The 13,455-nt window shown below is 41.2% G+C and overlaps 1 long non-coding RNA gene across 1 annotated transcript; it reads right to left on the bottom strand.

Annotated features, from left to right (window-relative positions):
* Positions 1-410: 410 nt before the first annotated feature.
* On the bottom strand, positions 411-4,054 carry LOC109208820. Its single transcript, XR_002065267.1, has 2 exons — positions 3,732-4,054; positions 411-626 (listed from the first exon to the last, which is right to left on the bottom strand). It is a non-coding gene; the product is annotated as an uncharacterized LOC109208820 (long non-coding RNA).
* Between the last annotated feature and the right edge of the window lie 9,401 nt (positions 4,055-13,455).

Raw genomic sequence — 13,455 nt, 5'->3', positions numbered from 1 at the left:
TCCACTAATATTGGATTGATTTAAATAAGAAAAAAGGGAAAAAGTGAATTTGTTGTTGATGTGGTTCCCACCTTATATATTTATATTCAATAAATAGAAAACAAAATAGATAGTACAAGAGAAATGGAGGGAAAGAGAAAACGTGGAAGCCATTTTCCCTCCTTAATTACCATATGTGGTCATCACAATGGAGTATAGACTCCAACAAAATTTCTCATCTCTTTGACTGTGGATCAGCATAGCCCAAACGAAGGTCATAACAAATTTATATTCAAGCAAAGGAAAACGGCATTCTATCCAAACGTAATATTCTATATACATTTTGTATCTATCTGTCTTCTTCTTGTTTATATTTTAACTTTTATTATCATAGTTTATAGCTTTCTAAATTCATCTTCAGTTGCCAAAGCTTAAAAACTGAACCTTTAGAAGTTATTCATCGATATCAATATGAAATACATAATTGTGCTCACAAAATACTCTTCTTGTCAATATCAGTGCAAAATACAAATTGTGCTCAAAATACTCTTCTTATCAATATAAAATTTATGTCTTCTTGTTAACAAATACAAATTTGTGCCCACTGACATTGCGACTTTTGCATTTGATCCATTTTGCTACCATACCTGCAAGAAAAATTATCAATACAAAAATATTGTTTACTATAAATTTAAAATAAGATCAATATTAACTTTTATTATCACTGTAATCTTTTAGTGCTAAAATGAGATGGTGGGCCAAATTTGCACAAAAGATTTCATTCACAACTATAGTGATAAAGAATAGTGCCTAAGAATAGACTAAATTATATCACTGTAATCTTTTAGTGATAAAGAATAGACAACAATGAAAAAAATCTTATCAAGGACATAGCTTCAGTATGTATAACTGGACAGGGAGGGGGAATTCACTCTAAGTTTATTTTCTAATTTTTTGGTCTAAGAGGGATTTGCTTTTGTTTCCTGAAACAGCAGAAACTATTGTACCAGTGGCTAGAGGTGGAGTTAATTTCATTATGGAGACTACGACAGTGCCTACTACTCCTGTTTCTTACCAAGATCATAATTCAAATGATGAGAAAAATTCCACAATGATACATAATGTGTATAATATCGACAAAAACTTTGCTTTTAAGATTGGCATGAAATTTGGTTCCGAAGAAGAATCATACAATGCATACAATTCCTACGCCGTGGCAAAAGGGTTTGGTGTTCGAAAAGGACCAAAAAATGTTAATAGAAACAAAGAAATAACTAGATGTTTATTTCTTTGTTCTTGTGAAGGGAAATCTGATAAGCTTTCCCTTTTCAAGAAAGAAAGCGACAAAGGTTAGAATATAGATGTGGTTTGGCTCGTATAAAATTCAAAATTTCAAATGGGACATGGGAAGTATGTGAATTCAATGATGTGCATAGCCATCCCATGATAGAAGAGAACTTGAGACATTTCATACAATCCGGTCGAAAGCTTACAAGTGCTACCAAAAACATTCTTGGTTCTATGGTTGATGCTAGTATTTGTGCAAAAAAGGTTGTTCGATACCTTCAGAATGAAGCTGGTGGAATTGAAAATGCAGGATTTACTGAACAAGATGCTCATAACTTCATACAAGCGCACAAGAGAAACATGATTAGTAGTGGAGATGCTCAAACTTTGGTAAATCATTTTATGCATTTGCAAGCAGAGGATTCCAACTTCTTTTATTTTTTTCAAGCTGATGAAGATGGCAGATTGTGCAACTTCTTTTGGAGAGATAGCATATCTAGATTGCACTATGAGTGTTTTGGGGATGTGATGATTTTTGACACTACATATCGTACAAATAGATATGACATGATTTGTGCTCCATTTGTTGGTGTGAATAATCATTGGAAAAATGTTTTCTTTGGATGTGCATTATTGTGCGATAAAACGATTGATTCTTTGTTTGGTTATTTCAAACATTTTTGAAGGCAATGGGAGGAAAAACACCAAGAACAATTTTTACCGATCAAGCTCATGCCATAGCGTTTGCCGTTAAAGAAGTTTTTCCTGATACATGTCATCGATTATGTGAATGGCATATTGATAGAAATGCTCAAAAGAACATACCACATCTTTACTGGAAATCAGGATTCAAAGAATATTTTGATAAACTTCTGTGGAGGTGCACGTCAGAGATAGAATTTGAGTTAATATGGCAGAAAATGATAAGTGATTGGAATTGTGGGAGTAACACTGGCTTCAGAAGCTATATGACTTGAGGGCGAAGTGGTGTCCCGCATTCAGTCGTTTTTTTTTCTCTGCAGGTATCAGATCAACTCAAAGAAGTGAGAGCACAAATAGGGTCTTTACAGAAATGACATGCAAGACAATGAGTATAACTGAATTTGTAAAGCACTACGAGCAACGAGCAACTGAAATGCGTGATATTGAGGCAACTGAGGATTAAAAGTGTCGAGGAAAACCTAAACTTTCCATAGAAGATTGTGGGATCGTAAAGCATGCTGCTAGTGTTTACACCAGAAGAATTTTTTCCAGATTTCAACATGAATTTTTGCAAGGGACAACCAAAAAAGTAGTCAATGTTGATACTAGTGGGACTTGTAGTAAGTTTACAGTTTTAAAGGGTGAAAGTGGGCAAACTGAAATCGTCCAGTTCAATTCTCTGGACAAATCCATTATTTGTAGTTGCCAGATGTTTGAATCCATGGGTTGGCTATGTTGTCATGCACTAAGAGTTTTGTTCTTTGACTTGAACTTTTCTTGTCATGCACTAAGAGTTTTGTTCTTTGACTTGAACTTTTCTTGTATCCCGGAGCAATACATTTTGAAAAGATGGACTAAGAATGCTAAACATAGTAATGGATTTGAGGAGTACATCAATAAGAAGGAACCGTTAAAATCCTCTATGGCAATTCGCTTAAATGGTTTAATGAACGAGTCATTTGCAGTTATGACTTTAGCAGCAAATGATGTCGACTCCGAGGAAATTGCTAGAAAATATTTGTATCAAGCAAAGGTTGAGATAACTAAGCTCCAAAGTGCGTTATATGTAGATGGTCGTGATAAAGATCGTCATAAGTTTATTTCAACTACTGATCCTCTGCTAGGTGGTAAGGATCAGATTCTGGATCCAATAAAGAAAAAAGGAAAGGAAAAGGTATATGGGAGATTAAAGTCAATTACTGAGCAAAGAAGGAGAAAGACATCTCAAAAGGCATCAAAAGCTAAAGCAGGACTACCACATGCGTCCACCGGATTACATTTTGAGGTTTAATCTCTATACATGTCAAGTTAAATATTTTTTGTTAATGGTTTTTGCACCTTTCTGTCATCTAATAATTTTAATATGTATGTTCCTTCCAATTTCAAATATGCAGCTATATGAAAATTCAAATAGTACTTTCACCCAATTGTTGACTCAAGAATCAAGCTTGCAGACAGCATGTTGCAGCCAACACCAAGCTCAAACAATAACCAGTGTCGGCATCAATTGAAGCATAATAGGACCCTCTATTTTGTGTGAATATATTTGAATGTGCTTTTGTACTCTTCCTAGGGGTGTTATTAAACAATTTACTGCAGGATATTACACTAATATGACAAGTAAATTTTGTATTTTGATACTACTAATTTCAAGTGTAGAAGAGCTTCAACATCTAGAATCTATAATTATGAGATATCTGAAATATAATTTATTTTTGTGAGCAATATACAAAGAAGCCATAAGAGATTGAGAAAGAATTTACCTTAAATCCATGGATAAACGGAAGTAGCAGAAGATCTTTAGAATTGAGCTAAAATTTGACCGAACAGGATTAGATCTGTACAAGCTAGAACTTTGCATTGAAGTTAATCACAATCTATAATTGATTTCAGATTTACAAGTTGCATTCAAAGCAATCGCATATCTAAGCTTGGCTAAGTGAAAGAGTATGAACTATGAAAGTGTTGAATACAGCAAGAACTGGTTTAAGTAGAATAATACCTTAATACATTAGAAGAAATGGTGTTTGGGGAAAGTTTTTTTTCAGTTGATAAGAACGAGAAGGAGAAGTCTTCAATTCATTTAAGATGGTGTTTGTGATTTTGCGTGGGACCCACAGTCCACTTTACTTTATTTTTATTTTATTTAATCCTTTCAGTTGGCCCACATTCCACTAACTCATTTTTTCTTATTTAAATCAATCCAATATTAGTGAATGGACCCCACAAATACACTTGTCAAAAATAAAGAAGGCCTCATACAACTATTGTTGGGTGAGTTTCACCCAAAATAAAATTTCTCGTGGACAGGATTTCTGTTGGCTAATTTTTATACAAAGCTTAGATTTTTTAATTCAATTGCGTAGTAGATCAAACTGTAACATCAGTTTTGGGTACATTTTTCTCAAAATTGATAATATGATATATGTAGTAAACATATCGTACTGTCTTACTCCTAGTAAGATAACATGCTACTTTGTTTCTTTTTTTTTTTTTATAAATAAAAACTACCCCTAAGCACTGTCTGGTGGATTGATTAAAAAGACCCTAAGGTCTTCATGTTGAAGAGCTTCTCGACGCCTTCAATCGAACACCTGCAATAAGTTAGTATCAAATACAAATGAAAAGGGCGAAAGTCATACCATAGCAATAATATCATTTGAGGAGTGATATGTTCTAATTGTTTGGCAATTTTTCACCCTCCATTGTGCCAAGTTTGTAAGATCCCTTTCCGGTGACATCGAGGATTTGATATGGACCTTTCCAATTTGGGCCAAGCTTCCCTTCGTTCGGGTCTCGGGTGACTTTTCTCAGAACTAAGTACCCTATTTTGAGGTGTTGAAGATTGTCTCTTCGATTATAATATCTTCTGATTCGTTGTTTCTGGTCGGCCATTCGGACGAGGGCAACTTCCCATTTTTTTCTAACAAATCGAGGCTCTTGCTCATAGCCTCGTGATTTGATTCTTCCGTTGTGTATCAAAACCTGATGCTTGGTTCCCCGACTTCGACTTGAATCAGAGCTTTGGCGCCATATACTAAGGAGAACGACGTTGCCCCCCTATTGGATTTTGTCGCTGTCCGATATGCCCAAAGGACCTCAGGAAAAATTTCTCTCCATTTTTCCTTAGCGTCGTTCAACCTTTTCTTTATGTTTTGAATGAAGTCTTGTTTGTTGATTCGGCCCGTCCGTTCCCACTAGGATGATGCGACATCGATAATATCCTTTTTATTTTGTGATCTTCGAGGAACTTTGTCACTTTTCTGTCAACAAATTGTTTTCCATTGTGGCACACTATCTCGGCGGGTATCCCGAATCGGCATACGATGTGATCCCAGATGAAGTCTATAACTTCTTTCTCGAAAGCTTGTGCTTCAACCCACTTAGAGAAATAGTCAGTGATAAATTAAATGAACTTAGCTTTACCTGGGGCCGATGGAAGAGGACTAACGATGTCCATCTGTAAGGCCCCGTAAAAATTTGTGCTCAAAACCTAGTAGCTCATAGTGTCAAGTTCCGAATATGTGTTAGGAATGTGTAAAATTCTTCGCGGCTAGCAAGCTCGCCGCGGTTCGGACCCTTTTGTACTGATCTAAGTATTTAAAAATCAAAGAATCAAGTTTTTCAGAAATGTGCTATTTTGCGGTCCAGAATGCGGTCGCAAATCAAGTATGCGGACCGCATTTCTGCCGCATAATGAGTTAGTGGTTTGGTTAAAATTAAGGTCAAAATGCGGTCCATTATGCGACCGCATAACTAATATGCGGACCGCATTTCCATCGCAAAGTGAGTCAATGTGTCAGTCAAATTTGAGGTAAAAAATACGGTGCATTATGCGACCGCAAACCGCGTATGCGGACCGCATTTCCGCCGCATACCCAAACAGTGGAATCAGGTTTTTGGAACACTTTTTGCGGTCCATTCTACGGACCGCATTTCATATCTGCGATCGCAAAGTGCGACCGCAAACCTGACTCGGGCTTCAAATTTTCTAAATTTTAAACCCGACCCCCTTTTTAATAAAACACCCCAACCCCTCATTTTAACCACTTTTCTGAACAAAAATAAGAGAGAGGGAGGAGGGGTTCTTGAGAGAGAGTTAATCTTCTTCAAATTGATTCTTCAAAACTAACCGGGCCAGGAAATTCAAAGTGAGTGTCTTCATCCCCATTCTTGCAGGTAAAATCCCTAACCCATTTTCATTAATCTTCAGGTTTAATTAGGGGGGGGGGAAGTCTCATGCATTAATTCTTGATAATAGAGGTTGAAACATTCATGCATGTCTTTCAAAACCTNAAAGAATTGTACGAAGGAGGGTAGATAATCTAAATATGTTCGGGTAGTGATTGTGAACTTTGATTCTAAGAAATATGTGTTAATTTGTGCACTAGATTGACGTTGCTAGGCTTTTTGGTTAAGTTGAAAGTAGAAATTAAAAGGGAACTCGACTCCAGGTATGTATGGCTAACTTCGACCTTTGTAAAATCACCGTGTTTGGTGTTTGAGTGTTTGGTATGTGATCTCTACGTGGGTTGTCTGTGAAATTCTTGTGATTGGTATGGTTGAGTGTTCGTGGTTATGTCTCTTGATATAATGATGTAAGTAATTGGCAATGAACCAAGTGTGTGATTGTGAATGTGCTATGTGGTAAGAATTGTGAAACAAATGATGGAAGGAAATGGTAACTGATGCAATTGGAACAGCTGTGGTAATAACATATATGGCTTGTCGGGGGAAATTCTCGTTGTAACATAAAAAGCATATGAGATGTGGAATACGATTGAAATGGTATTGATGTCTATGGAAGTTCTTGTAAATTGTTGTTGTTGCTCTTTGAGAATTGTTGTTGTTGCTCTTTGAGAATTGTTGTTGTTATTCCTTGAGAATTATTGTTGTTCTTTGTGAATTGTATTTGTTGTGGTATTGTTTGTGAATTGTGATTGTTCGGTGGATCGGGTTGCGCGCCGCAACACGAAGTAATAAGGTGTGGGTTGTGGTGATAAGGGTGGCCGAGGTAATAAGGGTGGAAAGTGATCGATATCACTATTGAAATGAAAATATGAGAAAAAGTGTGAAATCATTGATGCGAAAATGTTGATGGGGAAAAGGAGAGATTGTCAACTTGTTTGCCTTGATTGTTTCCTTTCATGCGTATTTAATTGTTGGTTCCTTTACCATTTGTCACTTGTGTATGGTTTGAGGTTACTCAGGGCAAAGTTTGTTTATACATACCGGTACAATTCAAATGTACTGACGTCCCTTTTGCCAGGGGCGCTACATACGTGTTATGATTGTAGGTGGATCCGTAGCAGGTACTCCAGCCCACGACCGTAGCTCCCCTTCATCTTCCGTCAGCTGTATTGGTGAGCCCCTTTCCTCTCGGGGCCCTGTGTGGCTTATGCCGCTGTTATTCCGGAGTCTTATTTTGGTTTTTGTGTAAGGTATAGCCGGAGCCTTGTTACCGGCAAGTACTGTATTATCCTGTTGTATCTTTAGAGTCTCCGTAGACAGTAAATGTGGGTTATGAACTGATGTAAATCCATATTTTGTATGCTGGGCGGCAAAAGTGGTAAACCTCATTAATTAACCATGTATGTTTTGTAAAAAGGTGTTTTAATTATAAATGGCTAACTCCTTGATTAATGAGCAATGAAAATACGGGGTAACACGTGGGATAGGAAAGGCACCCAGGTCCGCTTGACTGGACTACCCGGTTGGGCGCCGGTCATGTCCCTCGGTTTGGGGCATGACAAACTTGGTATCAGAGCCTAAGGTTTTAAAAGAGTCCTAGGATGTCTTGGAGCCGTGTCTAGTAGAGCCCTTCTTATTGGTGTGTTGTCGACCACATCTATAAGTAGGGGGCTGCATGGACATTTAGGAAATTACCCTCTTCTTTGTTATTCTATATCGTGTGGTGAAGTGAAACGTGAAAGTATCTATGTCTAACTCGTGCTCTATTCCGAATTTTTTCCGGTAATGGCACCTAAGAAGAGAGCTAGACTCGGCCTTGGGGCCAATGCCACCCCAAGTGAGGCCATGAATCATGTACCTGATGCCGTGGGGGAGAGTGACTCCCCGGTCTTGAATCTACCTGGCCCGTCTATCCCAGACCAGAGTGTTCCTGTTCCTGCTGCGGCCGAGGGTGCTACCATCCCTCCCGCCGATATTCCTAATTCTGAAGCAGTTCCAGCTTCTGGTCCCAGGGTTCCTGATGGGGACCTTAGAGGAGCCATCCATATGTTGACCCAGTTAGTGGCCGCTCAGGCCCAGAGATCTCATGATGCCCCTACATCCTCCAGCGGACAGGGAGATTCCGCCAGTTCCAGAGTCAACCAGTTTTTGCGGTTAGCCCCTCCAGAGTTCTCAGGCACAGACCCAGAGGCCGATCCGCAGGATTTTCTTGATGAAATGTATAAGACCCTTCGAGTGATGAAGGCTTCAGAGACGGAGGGAGTTGAGTTGGCTTCATATATGTTGAGGGGAGCGGCGTATTCGTGGTTCGAGATGTGGGAGGATTCCCGTGGGGAGGGAGGACCTCCGGCTAGATGGGATGAGTTTGTAGATGCATTCATGGACCATTTCTTGCCTGCTGAGACGACCGCAGCCCGTTCCACTGAGTTTGAGGCCCTCAAGCAGGGCAGTATGAGTGTTTGGGAGTACTATATGGAGTTTGTGAGATTGTCCAAGCATGCTCCTCAATTAGTGTTGATCATGGATGCCCAAGTTCGGCGATTCGTTCAGGGTCTTAGTCCCTTGGTGGTGAATGAGGCTGCTACAGCGGCCTTACACTCGGATATGAATTATGGGAAGATTGTGTGATTCGCTCAGGACACAGAGGCTAGGAAGTTGAAGATACGGGCGGAAAGGGAGAGTAACAGCAGGGCCCGATCAGTGGGTCACTCAGGGAGATCAGCTCAGGGGAGAGGGCCATCAGGGCCATCCCAGTCATACGATCAGTCCTCAGCGAGCGCACCACCATCTGTACACAGTTATCAGTAGAGCAGTCACTTGAGACCAGGTTTAGGCAGTAGGAGATCCCATCAGTCTGGCCATTCGGGAGGGAGATCACAGTAGCAGGGGAGGGCTCCATGCCCCAAGTGTGGGAGATTCCATACAGAGACTTGTTATTTGGATATCCCGGTGTGTTTTAGATGCGGGGTGAGAGGTCATATCCAGCGGGACTGCCGTGTGCCCAGTCAGGGCATGGGTAGGGGATTTGCTCAGTCACCCAGTTCTTCAATCGCCACATCATCTGTGCATCCTCCAGCCCCAGCAGGGCGTGGTGCAGTTTGGGGTGGAGCTCGTGGTAGAGGTGGACCCAACCGATTTTATGCTTTGAGCGGTCGCGAGAGTGCAGAGGCTTCTCCAGATGTAGTTATAGGTATCTTGTCTGTTCAGGCCATTGATTGTTATGCTCTTATTGATCCGGGGTCCTCTTTGTCTTATGTCACCCCATTCATTGCTTCAAGTTTTGGGATAGAACCCGAACAGCTTCATGAGCCGTTCTCCGTATCGACTCCGGTTGGTGATTCTATCACAACCTCGCGAGTTTATAGGAATTGTGTTGTCACGGTATGTGGTCGTGTTACCATGGCCGATCTTATCGAGCTTAGAATGGTGGATTTTGATGTGATTATGGGTATGGACTGACTTTATTCGTGCTTTCCTAAACTTGACTGCAGAACGAGAGTCATGAGACTCGAGTTCCCTAATGAGCTGGTTATTGAGTGGAAGAGGAATGGTGTGGTGCCGAAGGGTAGGTTTATTTCCTACCTTAAGGCGTCGAAGATGATCAAGAAGGGGTGTACCTATCATTTGGTCTGGGTGGCAGACACCACTTCAGAAGTGTCTACCCCCGAGTCCGTGCCAGTCGTGAATGAGTTTCTTGAAGTGTTTCCGGACGAGCTTCCAGGGATTCCGCCAGATAGGGAGATTGATTTCGGGATTGATGTATTGCCAGATACGCAGCCAATATCTATTCCACCGTACAGAATGGCTCCAGCAGAGTTAAGGGAGTTAAAGGAGCAGCTGAAGGATTTGTTAGAAAAGGGGTTTATACGGCCGAGTGTGTCGCCGTGGGGTGCTCCGGTTCTCTTTGTCAGGAAGAAGGATGGGTCGCTCCGGATGTGTATTGATTATCGTCAGCTCAACAAATTCACCATCAAGAATAAATATCCCTTGCCTCGGATAGATGACTTGTTCGACCAATTGCAAGGTGCAAGGTTCTTCTCCAAAATTGATCTACGGTCCGGGTATCACCAATTGAAGATTAGGGAGCAGGATATTCCCAAGACCGCTTTCAGAACCCGCTATGGTCACTTTGAGTTCTTGGTCATGTCTTTTGGGCTAACCAACGCCCCGACAGCTTTTATGGATCTTATGAATCGGGTCTTCAAGCCATTTCTAGACTCCTTCGTGATTGTTTTCATTGACGACATCCTTGTTTATTCCCGGAGCCGGGAGGATCATGCCGGTCACCTCAGGGAAGTTTTGCAGACTCTTCATCAACACCAATTGTATGCTAAATTTTTGAAATGTGAGTTTTGGTTGGAGTCCGTCCCCTTTTTGGGTCATCTTGTTTCTAGTGAAGGGATTCAGGTAGACCCCCAGAAGATTGCGGCAGTGAAAGATTGGCCTAGACCCACGACCCCGACGGAGATTCGTGGCTTCTTGGGTTTAGCGGGGCATTATCGGAGGTTTGTGGAGGGATTCTCTACCCTCGCCTCCCCGTTGACTAAGTTGACGCAGAAAGCGTTTAAGTTCCAATGGTCTGACGCTTGTGAGAAAAATTTTCAGGAATTGAAGTCAAGGTTGACCTCGGCACCAATATTGACCTTGTCGGAAGGCACGAAAGGATTTGTGGTTTATTGCGATGCCTCCAGGGTTGGTTTGGGGTGTGTGCTGATGCAACATGGGAAGGTTATAGCGTATGCTTCGAGGTAGCTCAAGAATCACGAGAATAATTATTCGACACATGATCTGGAGCTTGCGGCTGTTGTGTTTGCTTTGAAAATGTGGCGGCATTATCTTTATGGGGTCCATGTGGATGTGTTTTCAGACCATAAGAGTCTCCAGTATTTGTTCAAGCAGAAGGAATTGAATTTAAGGCAGTGACGGTGGTTAGAATTGCTCAAAGATTATGATATGAATATTTTGTACCATCCAGGGAAGGCGAATGTCGTGGCCGACGCCCTCAGTCGGAAGTCTATGGGTAGTTTGGCTCATGTGGGAGCGGATCAAAGGCCCTTGGCTTGGGAGGTTTATCAATTGGCCAGTCTTGGGGTTTGCATTTCGGCCTCGGACGAGGGGGATGTTATGGTGCATAATGGGGCAGAATCGTCACTTGTAGCGGAAGTCAAGGAAAAATAGTGTATGGATCCAGCATTGGCTCAGATGAAGGAAGCAGTTTTGAATAACAAGACTTCGGCATTTTCACTCGGCGGCGAGGATGGTGTATTGCGATGTCAAGGTAGGCTATGTGTTCCGGATGTGGATAAGCTTCGGGAGAGGGTCATGGCGGAGGCTCATAATTCCAGGTATTCTTTGCACCCAGGTTCTACAAAAATGTATCATGATCTCAAGGAGATTTATTGGTGGAACGGCATGAAGAGGGGTGTGGCGGACTTTGTATCTAAGTGTCCGAATTGTCTGCAAGTAAAAGCGGAGCATCAGCGGCCCGGTGGATTAACTCAGCTTATGGAAATACCAATATGGAAATGGGAAATGATCAACATGGACTTCGTGGTGGGGTTACCTCGCACTCAGCGCAAATTCGACTCAATTTGGGTAATAGTGGATCGACTCACCAAATCAGCCCACTTCTTGCCAGTCAAGTCCACCGATACTGCAGAACAGTATGCTAAGCTATATATCAAGGAGATAGTAAGGATTCATGGCACTCCACTTTCTATTATCTCAGATCGAGGGGCCCAGTTCACAGCTAATTTTTGGAAGAAATTTCAGCAGGGTTTGGGTACTCAGGTGAATCTCAACACAGCTTTCCATCCTTAGACTGACGGTCAAGCAGAACGGACTATTCAAACACTTGAAGATATGTTGCGGGCTTGTGTCTTTGATTTCAAAGGTAATTGGGATGATCACTTGCCGCTTATAGAATCTGCTTACAATAACAGCTTTCATGCTAGCATTCAGATGACCCTATTTGAGGCATTGTACAGAAGGAGGTGTAGGTCTCCGATTGGATGGCTTGAAGTGTGTGAAGAAGGATTGATAGGGCCAGACCTTGTGTACCAAGCTATGGAGAAAGTTAAAGTCATTCAGGAAAGGATGAAGACTGCTCAGAGTCGCCAGAAATCCTATGCGGACGTTCGTCGAAGGGAATTGGAATTTCAAGTTGATGATTGGGTGTTCTTGAGGGTATCTCCTATGAAGGGAGTCATGCGATTCGGGAAAAAGCGGAAGTTGAGTCCTAGGTATGTCGGGCCGTATCGGATCGCTCAGAGGGTAGGGCAGGTGGCTTATAGGCTGGAATTGCCTCCCGAAATGTCACTAGTGCACCCGATGTTCCATGTGTCCATGTGTCCATGTTGAAGAAAGTGATTGGAGATCCATCCACCATTGTGCCAGTCGAGACCATCGAGGTTAATGAAGAGTTGTCGTATGAAGAAGTTCCGGTTGCTATCCTTGATAAGCAAGTCCGTAAATTGAGAAACAAGGAAGTTGCTTCAGTCAAAGTGTTATGGCGAAGTCAACGAGTTGAGGAAGCCACGTGGGAAGCGGAAAAGGAAATGAAGGAAAAAATATCCCCATCTGTTTGAGCAAGTCTAGTAGTAATCGTGCGAACTCTTATCCCTAAACAAATTGATATTGTGTCCAAATTGGTGCAAAGACACCCCATCTTTTCTTCCTAAATTATTTACTATTGAAATCCCTCTAGTGGTGTAAGAATTGTACGTGTTGTGATTATTTAAGTCATGTGAACCTCTTTTTGGTAAATGAAAGTTTTATAAAGACTCATGTGATAAGTAAGCAACTAATGGTAGTGTAGATTGATAATGATTTATTTATATGGATGTGGTATGTCGAAGCGGTTAAATTATGTGGGACTCATTGAAGTGACTAATTCATGTGCAAAATGTAGCAAGTGATTGAATATGTGCAATTGTCAACAACAACAACAACAACATCCCAGTATAATCCCACAAGTGGGGTCTGGGGAGGGTAATATGTACGCAGACCTTACCCCTACCCCGAGGGGCAGAGAGGCTGTTTCCAGGAGACCCTCGGCTCAAGAGAGCAACAAGAGACAATATATTAGTACTATCAATAGACTCATAATTGAATAACATAAAATACATAACATAAAATAACAAAATAACAACAATATAAGAAATATAAGAAATACAAAAAGGATGGAGAAAATGATGTAAGGTATACTAATATCCAACAGATAAAGCCCCATCCTAAGACTAACTCCTAACTGGCTAGTCTCACTCTAGTGCGTTGTAGTAATATTCAAACCTTCCC

The sequence above is a fragment of the Nicotiana attenuata genome, unplaced genomic scaffold (assembly GCF_001879085.1).
Source record: "Nicotiana attenuata strain UT unplaced genomic scaffold, NIATTr2, whole genome shotgun sequence".
In the NCBI taxonomy this organism is placed as follows: Eukaryota; Viridiplantae; Streptophyta; class Magnoliopsida; order Solanales; family Solanaceae; genus Nicotiana; species Nicotiana attenuata.
This window is presented reverse-complemented; position numbering and strand designations above follow the sequence as displayed.